Source organism: Gorilla gorilla, chromosome 21, assembly GCF_029281585.2.
Source record: "Gorilla gorilla gorilla isolate KB3781 chromosome 21, NHGRI_mGorGor1-v2.1_pri, whole genome shotgun sequence".
In the NCBI taxonomy this organism is placed as follows: domain Eukaryota; kingdom Metazoa; phylum Chordata; class Mammalia; order Primates; family Hominidae; genus Gorilla; species Gorilla gorilla.
In genome coordinates, this window is record NC_073245.2 from 60,740,337 (window position 1) to 60,750,449 (window position 10,113).

Sequence of the window (10,113 nt, forward strand, 5' to 3'; positions counted from 1 at the left end):
ATGGGGTGGGGTCTGCACAGTAAGGGTTGGTGCATGTGGGTCTCACATGTGGCTTCCCTCCAACAAGCCCCCTGCAATCCCCACCAGATGTAAGGAGGGAGGGGTGAAAGTGGGGTTTCCGCCAGAGGCAGCAGAGCTGGGGAGGGGCCCAGGCTGCAGGGACCTGTGTACAGGGCATGAGATGTCATTGGGGACTTCCTACGTGAGACGCAGTGAGTCATCAGGGTGCAGGGTGGAGGCTCTGAAAGAAGAGCCCAGGGGAATATGGGAAAGAGGTGACATGAGAACCCATCAGCCACCACCCCAGTCCTTCCCTCCTCTGTTCAGGAGCAGGGCCGGGGCCCAGGAGACAGGGTGAGCTTTCTGCAGGAGGGACACCCGCCCTGACAGGAACCTGGGCTGTCATAGCTGCACAGACACTGCAAGCCAGGAGCAGTGGCCACACCCGTGAAGCAGGGGCATCAGAAGGGGGCAGAAACAGAGGCTTGTCACCTGAGGGCTGTGAGCATGTGTTTGCCATGACCAAGGGGAGACAAAGCAAGTGACACAGATGCCTTCTCGTCAGCGGGGGTTCCCTCTGCAGGTCTCCAGGGACAGTGGGTCTGAGGGGCAGGAACGGTGGGGGGCTATCACAGGTGCCACATCAGGATGTCCCCTTCTGCCCTGAGCAGCGGGCAGTCCCCTCGAAGATGCCATGTCATCAGCCTCTGGCCCGAGGGCTTCCCAGAGCCTTCCTTTCTCCATTTTGGGTGACTTGGGCAGGCACTGGTGTCTACATCTGTGTACTCTTGGCCCCTGGTGGGTGTGACCTGGGCCCTCCCATCAGACACACTTCAATCTCATCCCACACAGCCCAGGGCCAGGCCTTGGCACCTCATGCACAGACTCAGACAACGCACCTGCGATCCGGGCGCTGAGACTCTGCACGTGGCCTCATCCCAGTGTCTCAGAGGGAAATGAGGCTTGAATTTCTCCTGGGACACTGGACACCCCGCACCTCATGGTGCTGCATAAGAGGATGCTTGGCCCTGCATCCTCCCTGCAATAACCATCATTTAATCAGGCCAGAAGTGGAGAAGGCGACGCTGATGGGGCCGCCATGTGTTCAAAAGCAGCCCCCACCCACGCACAAGCAGCCCTCAGAGGCGTCCAGGCAGCTCCAACCAGCAGATAACAGGCGCCCAGAATGTGCAGAGCCAGCCCAGATCACAGCCTGGATCTCAATTTGCAAGAAAGAACTTGCCAGGTTGAGCAGCTGCCACGAGTCCGGATGGCTTGGCATTTTCTCCTGGAGGCTGTTCTCAGAGCCAGACCGGGGGCGGGGGCCCCTTGGCTACTATGGGTCCCCGCAGTCTGCACCGAGCTTGGAGTCACCAGGCTGATTTCATGGACGTTTATGGAGCCTGCAGGAGACCATAGCTTAGTGTGTCCCCTGCTAATTAAAGGACAGCAGCCAGTTGTTCCCTGTCAGAGATTACAAGGGATGAATGCTTTGGACCCAGGGAGCGGATGGGAGCATATCAGATGCCAAAACCTGGTGCCTGCCACCTGGCATTCTTTGGAAGTGACTCTTTGAGGAGCATTGGCCATTATCGAGGAGATAGGTATTGGGGAGCCTCCCTCTCAGCTCTGGGGGCTCAACTCTGCCCACATAGGGCAGGAGGACGATGTCCTGAAGCTGTGCCTGTCCTTGCCCAAGGAGGGTTGGGGGCTTTGCCAGGGGGTATGTGAATGCCTGCAGGCCTGGGGATCAGGGGACCTGTGCAGGGCTGGAAGAGGGGTTCTCGGCCACAGGACAGCCCTGCTTCAGCCAGTGAAGCCATGTGTGGAAATACGGCTCAGCATTGCTCAACCTTCCAGCAGCCAGGACACCCTGGGTTTGAGTCCCTGCTACAGATAAAAGAACCGAATCCGACCATTTGTCTTCAGCCATTCTCAGCCTCTGCCTCTCTCCCCAGCCCCTCCACCTGCCATGTTCAAGGAAGGCAGAGCCCAGAACCTGTTGTGTGGGGCCTTGGGCTTTCCATGGCCTGATCAGTGCTAGTCTCTGGGGAGCACTCTGGGGGACACATTCAGATTCTGTCGAATGCCTCATACCCGGACTGCAATCCCCCATTCCACCAGCGATTTCAGGACCGTGTGGGAAATTTCATCAAATTTGCAAGTGTGTTGTTTCTCCTTTTACCCCCATTCTATCTGTGAGATGCTCTAGAATTCACCAGATGTAATATATCTTTGGGATTCATATTCTATGTTAAGTCCTTTGAAAGCAATCTACAACTGTAATCCAATTACCATTGACTGTATCTTTCATGCTCTTTTGCCCCAAACCTCATCCTACCTGTGTGCCAAGCTCCCCACATACACACACACACACACACACATACTCCACAAGAGATGCCAATTTTGTGCCTCGCTGCCTCACGTAACATGGGAGCATTGAGTAGTGAACAGCTGATCTGCATGAATTAACGTGGGAGGTCATGTGGGCCCTGAAGCTTTCACACTCACAAACCGGCGTCAGGCTGGGTTGTCATAGAGATCAGGTGGAGGGACACTAGGGTTCCCCCCAGGACTCCAGGCCTCCTCTGATGAGCAGGTCACATGGGGATCTGGGGGAAGGCACAGGCACGAACTGCATATTAAATCCACCTGTGTCTGTGAGTGCTTGGGCGTGGGAGAGTGCATGTAGGAGTGAGCATGTGTGTGAGTGTACATATAAGTGTGTCTATGTGTGTGTGCATATGAGTGTGTCTGTGTATGTACGAGTGTACATATGTGCGTGGGCATGTGTTTGTACACATGTGCATGTGTGTATATGTATGATGAGCAAATGGATGCATGAGTGTGTGTGGGCATGTGTATCTGTGTGTGTATATGTGTAAGCATGTTAGTTTGCATGCACAGGTGTCCAGGTCCCACATGGGATGAAAATTGAATAGCTCTAAAGATCTACTGGACACATTTCAGATCCTAACAGAGCTCTTAAGCTTGAAAGGGTCACTGAATGGACAATGAGTGTTTCTGAGTCCAGGTGGCACTGACTCAGCAATGCAGGAAAGCAGCTCCTGGAGTTCCAGGAATGACCCCCACTTTCTCTCCCTCCCAGTCACAGACCCCTCCCCACGTCCCTTCCTCTCCCTCTGTTTGCCTTCCGTGCCTCTCCCTTTCCCGGTCTCATTTCTTGCATGTTCATCACTTCTTCGTCCTGCAGTTCAATTCCCCTCCAGCCCTCAGCATGGACTGTGGGATGAGAGAGCCACAGCCTTATCCCTGACGTAACCAAAACTCTTAGCACCAGCTTAGACCTGTTTCTCAGTCTTATAAACGGTCTCAAATCAGGGAAATGTGAGGTTCTGAGGAAAATGGTCACTACTAGGTGATTCCCCTCTGTGTTACCGTAAGGCGGTGAGACAGAGATTCTCTAATGTTTTTAGTGCAACCCACCGTAAGAAACCCATTGCAAACTGCCACCCAGCACACACAAGCACATCCATTTATACAGAAACACAGCACGTTTCCCCAAACGGCACTCACCCTCGCTGCACACAACGCGCTCTGATGCCTCCTGACCTAGTCTATTCTGGTCTATTGCAGATTTGCAATGCCGGGCTTGACACTCTAAATTGATTTCAAGACCCACTAATGCATCACAGCCTGTGACTTGATAAACTCCACGCTAAGGCACATCCCGTTGTGAGGTGTTCGACCCAGAGGCCATTTATACTGCAGTGAGGTGGGGGGGCCAGGATTCACCCTGAGGTGTGCCTCCTCCTTCTCAGTCGGGCAGGGAGGAGGGGGCTCTGTGCCATGGGACCCGCAGAGGTCCTGGTCTCAGGGTTCATGCCCTGTGGCTGCTGTGTGTCCAGCAGCTGGCAGGGCAGGAAGGTTGGGGGTGGGGGTGTCACTCCCACAGGCACACAGCACCTGGCAGAACCCTGGCCTGAAGCTGCTTAGGCCTGTGGCCTCTTGAGCCCACCTGGCAGCAGGCCCTTGGGGACAGCTGTGGGGGGCAGGGATTCCCAATGCACGGAACAGGCCATGAGCTGGGCAAGCTGCTCCTTCCCATAACCTCAGACCCTTCTTCTCACCCACCTAGGACCAGCTCCTGGGAGCTTGCAGACAATCCTGGGCCCAGAGAAGCAGGCAGATGCGGCTGTTGGTAGCACTAATATGGGTTGTGAATATTATCCTGTGGTTATTACTTTACTTACGTTACCCGCCAGTACACTCAACCCTGCACATGTCCCCTCACTTCACGCTCATGGGGTTTGCACAATGGGAGGAGCGCTCCCAGCAGGTGATGAGGGTGATAAATGGCACTGGACATTCCTGGAGCACCTGTTGGCACCCAGGGCGGGGCTTAGTGCTCCATTTGAGTCTGGAGTCTTTACTCTGCCACAGCAGCTGTGTGACCCCCGGTAAGTGGTTTAACCTTTCTGTGCCTCTTCTTTCTCAACTCTAAAGGTGGATAATAAAGTCCCTGCCCTCAAGCAATCAAAGATGTGTAAGAAGGGCTTGGCACATGGCAGGCAGGCAGTATACATGGTTGGGATTAACCCCACTATACAGATGAGGAAACTGAGGCTCAGAGGCACTGGCCTGGCAGGAAGTGGGACCTGCACCCAGGCTGGTCTGACGCTGAGCTCTTTGGCCTCCCTCCTTTACGGCTGCCTTCAGAAGAGACAGAGCAGAGGGCCACCCCTCACACGCACACAGGGGCTGACCATCCAAGGACCCCAATCACCTGGCTGAGAGCACCCCTGCTCCCATGGGGACACTGACCGCTCCGAGTTCCCAGCATTCAGGACTCGAACCACCCACTCTGCACTGCACGGGGCCTCCTTGGAACGCTTCCCTCCCCAGAGGCTGTTTCTCTGCAGGATGGCGCTGCTGCTGTGGGGAGGACCCCACCTCCCTCCCTCACGACGACCTGCCCTCACCTGGCTCGTCTCTTGGCAGACGCTGTCCCACACGTCTCTGTCATTTGCATGCCACCATGGTGACAGTCTTCCTGACTGCGGGTATGACAGGGCCTTTCAGTTTCTGACACAGTCACAGCCCGATTTCACCTGATTTCACTTACAAAGGCAGGTTTCCCTTCCCAGCCTCACATGGGGGTGGTCTCAGTGGAGTTCCAGAGGCTGTGGGCTGGGAGGAGGGGCAGCAAAGAACCCCAGCCCACCCCAAGCAGGAGGTGGCAGGGTCCATCCGGCCGTCTGGAGACAGCCAAGACCCTTGGCCACTGCAGTTCCCCCCACTGAGCCTGGGCCTCCACCCCCACTCCACACTGGAACAGATGCTGGAGGGGCAAACCCCAAATACCCTCCCTAACCAGAAACCAAAGTACCGAACTCCACCAGATCCCAGCCCAGCGTGGCCAGATAGTCTGACTTTCCAACAAAGTCGAAAATACAGATTTTTAGAATTAAAATGCAAATGTTGGCAACTAGTTCAAATTAATTTTTTTTTTTTTTTTTTTTGCCTGGAGGCTTTCTGGTGAAAACCTGACCCCACCTGGGAGCAGGCCCCGGGGGGACGGCTGTGGGAGATGGGAACTCCCCCGACCAAGTGCAAAGAACAGGCCACGAGCTGGGCACAGATGCCTCTTCCCCAGCCTACCTGGGAGTGACAACCAGAAAACGTGCTAGACAAATTCTGAAAGAGCTGTAACACCTCACATTATTTTAAAAGTCCCCAGGTTAAGTTAATCCCAGGCCCTTTACAGCTTTTTCCTTCTGATTGGTGAGGCCTCAGCTCAAATGTCACCTCCTCAGAGAGGCCCTCCCCCATGGCCCTATTTAAGTTGCCCCCACCAGAGTCTCAGTCAGCGACACGCACCCTTCATTTCCTTCTTGGCGCTGACCCCTACCTGCAAGTGCTTCGTCATCTGCGGTTGGCATCTGCACTGTCCGTCTCCACCAGCACTTAGGCTCCGTGAGGACAGAGGCACGTCGCCTCATGCCCTGGTGAGTCCCAAATCCCCGCCCTGAGCGCAGTGCCTGGCACAGAACAGACACAGGCAATGAGTGCTGCTGAAAGTTCCCCATGGAGCCAGTGGTGATCTGTCCAGGCTCTACAGCCCTCCCGCTAAACGTGTTCAGAGACGGGGACGCTGGGGCCATCCTCCTTGCTCCACTGCTGGTGAAGAGCCCTCAGACCCATAAGATGGGCTTGTCCATATCACCTTCTCAGGTGAGCCTCATACATAAGCAGGTTCAGTGGGTTAACCAAGCCTACATCTTTAACCCACGTGATAACCACAGTACCAGGTTTCTGCCATCAAATCTTTTCTATCCTCAGTCCTGCCTTGGGAATTCAGACTCACCCAGAATTCAGAGTTTCACAGACTTCTCAGAAGAGAATGTGATGCTAGATTGTTCTGAAATGTTTGGTTTTAAAGCAAGATCAAATGATTACATTTGTGATCTGAAATCATTTGATTGTGTCAAGCCATATCTCCTTCCAAATTATTTTCTTTAAATTCTCCCCAGAATGGGGAGCAGTATTAATTGTTTCCAATGAAAAGACTGCCCCTTTCATCAAAGCCATGAGCTTTATCTGCTGTTTTTGAATATAACGCCGACTTAGTAAAAGTGATTGTAAATAGCAGGTCTTCTTTGTGCATTTTGTGCTTCCAAATGTGCTAGTTGGAATAAAGAAGTGAAAAGTTTAAAAATCCTCTCTTGTAAATGTTTAGAAATTGCACTAGAGTTATTTCTTGCTCTTTGAGGGGAGAGGTCACCCTGCAAATGTACAGTCACACCTGTTCAGCTCCCCCGGGTTCTGAATGTCACTAGACCCCCACTTGCCCCCGACCTTGGCAGGTCAGACTCTGTGAAGGACGCTCACTGTCTGTGCGACCTCACACCAGGTACAGGGACCGGGGGAAAGAGGCACGTCTAGCTTGTGGGACAGTCCTGCAAGGCCACTTTTCTGGTAGGGAGGTGACACCTTCAAAGGAACCTCTCATTTCTCCCAGCTCCAGCCAGTTTCAACAACAGGTGGGGTTTTCTTTCCTCTCAATTATTATAGATTTCTTTTCTAATAATCAAAGTCATGACTCATTTTGAAAGTTTTTAAAAATAGAAGAAAACAAGATTTTAAATCACGCGTGATTCCAACACCAAAGATAAGCAGCATTCGCATTTTGCTATGTAGTGCTCCTGTTAAACATACACACACATATGATCACACTTACACACTTATGCATTTTTGCTTCATTAAAATAGAATAAAGCTTTATGGGCCAGGTGCAGTGGTTCATGCCTGTAATCACAGCATTTTGGCAGCCAAGACAGGCGGATCACTGAAGGTCAGGAGCTTGAGACCAGCTTGGACAACATGGTGAAACCCCAGCTCTACTAAAAACACAAAAAATAGCTGGATGTGGTGCATGTGCCTGTAATCTCAGCTACTCGGAAGGCTGAGGCAGGAGAATTGTTTGAACCCAGGAGGCGGAGGGTGCAGTGAGCCAAGATCTCACCATTGCACTCCAGCCTGCACAAGAGTGAGACTCTGTCTCAAAAAAAAAAAAAAAAAAAAAGAGCTTTGTTTACACTAAACAATATTTTGTGTCCATATTTACACATAGATAACAACAGATCACTATCATTTTTGGTATGGCCATATGTAGATATAAGTATTACATGAATTTCCTACTTTTTATCCAGTTATGGTTATATCACCTATCAGTGATTTAACTTCAGCCAAGACAGAAGTTTATCTCATAAAAACCAAGACTGGGCCGGGCACAGAGGCTCACACCTGTAATCCCAGCACTTTGGGAGGCTGAGGTGAGTGTTTCACTTGAGGTCATGAGTTCGAGACTAGCCTGCTCAACGTGGTGAAACCCCGTCTCTACTAAAAATTTAAAAAATTAGCTGAATATGGTGGCACGCACCTGTAATCCCAGCTATTCGGGAGGCTGAGGCATGAGAATCACTTGAATCCAGGAAGCGGAAGTTGCAGTGAGCTGAGATCACGCCATTGCATTCCAGCCTGGGCAACAGGGCAAGAGTCTGTCTCAAAAAATAAAAAAGTAAAAACAAAACTGGAGGTTGTCAGTCTAGGGTGGCATTAGGGACTTTCATTTCCTTCCAGAGGACATTCTGCTATCCGCAGGGTAGAAGCCTAATCCTCAAGGTTCAAGGTGACAAGAATAGCTCCAACCATCACACACTTATTCCAGGAAGCAGGTCAAAGGATGGAACAACTAAGAAATGACATTAAAGATATTGTCAGTCCATCTGCGTTGCTATAAAGGAATACCTGAGGCTGGTTATTTATAGAAGAGAGGTTTAATTGGCTCACAGTTCTGCAGGCTGTACAAGCATGGCACCAGCATCTGCTCCTGGGGAGGCCTCAGGAAGCTTCCAATCATGGCAGAAGGTGAAAGGGAAGCAGGTACATCACATGGCGAGAGAAAGAGCAAGAGAGGGAGGAGGATGTGCCAACCCCTTTAAACAACCAGATCTCCCATAAACTCAGAGCAAGAATTCAGTCATTGCCATAGGGACGGCACCAAGCCATTGTGAGAGGGATCTGCCCACATCACCAAAACACCTCCCACCAGGCCCCGCCTCCAACATCAGGGATCACATTTCAACATGAGATTTGGAGGGGACCAACATCCAAACCATATCAAGACAGAAGTTACAGAAGGGGGTCTCCAAAAATACCACCCAACACTTTTATTGCCTCCCATTGGCCAGAACCTGGTCACATGGCCACAACTCACTGCAAGGAAGCCTGGGAAAATGTACCCTGTGCCCACCCACTAGGAGAGGGGAGTACTGGTGCCAGGGTGTGGGACCACCAGCGGGCATTTATGCTTCCTACTTCTTTTTTCTTATAAAAATCCTTGAGATTCATCTTTGCATATTTTTCTGACTATTTCCTAGGGATCAATGCCTATAAATGAAATTTGGGACCAAAAGTTACACACTTTCATTGGCCAGTTGCAAAATTGCCCTCTAGAAAGGTTGTACCAATGAACTCACCCAAGAGATGGGGTTCTATTTCATGAAATGTTTCTCCACCCCACATTTCCTTTTAATCCACACCCTTTGGCCTTTATTAGGCTTACACATCTCTTCAGAATCCGTGCTTCCTACATCATAATCTTGGGATTTACTACATGTTTTTCATTCAGGTTATTATTAATATCAGATTTATCTAACTATGCGTGAACCCAGCCACAGCCTTAGGGAAAGAGATGTATCTTTCAGTGCTGAAGAGAATAAAAATTAATAATCATCAGAGACTTTGAAACTGAAGTGGGCAGGCAAGGGTGGAAAGAACAGATCTCATTCTGCGAAGTGCATGGAGGGATATTCACAGAGCATGTAGTGGTGAGTAGAGCGGACCAGGCATCCGGGGACACCCAGAGAGCAGCCTTTCCTCAACAGAAAAGGAGTGAGCACCACACAGAGCTGCAGAAAGGGAATCCCAGACAGGGGTAACAGTAGATGCAAAGGCCCCATGGCAGGCACCAACTTGTCCAGGTTTGCCCAGAACCTTCCCAGTTTTAACACTAGAAATCCCATGTCCCAGGAAACTTCTGAGTCTCAGCCAAGCTGGGATGATTTGCCTGGAACTGCCCCTGTTATAAAACTGAGAGGTCTGTGCCCCACGACCCCCCTCAGTCCTGAGCAAGCTGAGGCAGTGGGTTGCCCTAGACTGGAGCAACGTGTATGACGGTGGGAAGAGCCAGTGACTCTCTTTCATGTCCTCTCTCCCCTCAACCTCAGGAGTCACCCAGGTGGGCACTGACATCCAGGATGAAAACTTCCCAGCACCCCTTGCAGCAAGCAGTGGCCACGTGACCAGGCAGTGGCCAATGCACATGAGGCCAGTGCACAGCAACTGCCATTAGAGGAAGGAAGATTTGTGTCCTCTTGTTCTCTTCTCCCCTCCCTGCTGGCTGGCAGTAGAAAAGATGGACACTGTGGGGGAAGCTACACCCTAAGGAAGTCAAAGCAGCAAGATGGAAGTACCCTAAGACCCTGAAAAATGCACAGAGAAGAATCACCCAACTGGCTTGAACTTTCATATGAAAGGAATGAACCTTTGTCTTAGTAAAGCCACCACGATTCAGGGTCCCTGTCACATT

General features: G+C 51.3%; 1 long non-coding RNA gene and 1 other non-coding gene across 2 annotated transcripts in view; both read right to left on the reverse strand.

Annotated features, from left to right (window-relative positions):
* LOC109024407 (uncharacterized) overlaps window positions 1-8,020 on the reverse strand; it is a 29,395-nt gene extending 21,375 nt beyond the window's left edge. Inside the window, exons 1-3 of the long non-coding RNA XR_010132279.1 lie at window positions 7,903-8,020; window positions 5,873-6,002; window positions 4,944-5,018 (exon numbers count right to left, since the gene is read on the reverse strand). This is a non-coding gene — a long non-coding RNA (uncharacterized lncRNA). The remainder of the gene's footprint in view (window positions 1-4,943; window positions 5,019-5,872; window positions 6,003-7,902) is intronic.
* Window positions 5,616-5,678, reverse strand: LOC115931767 (U7 small nuclear RNA). The gene has a single exon (XR_010132376.1). It is a non-coding gene; the product is annotated as a U7 small nuclear RNA (small nuclear RNA).
* Window positions 8,021-10,113: the final 2,093 nt, after the last annotated feature.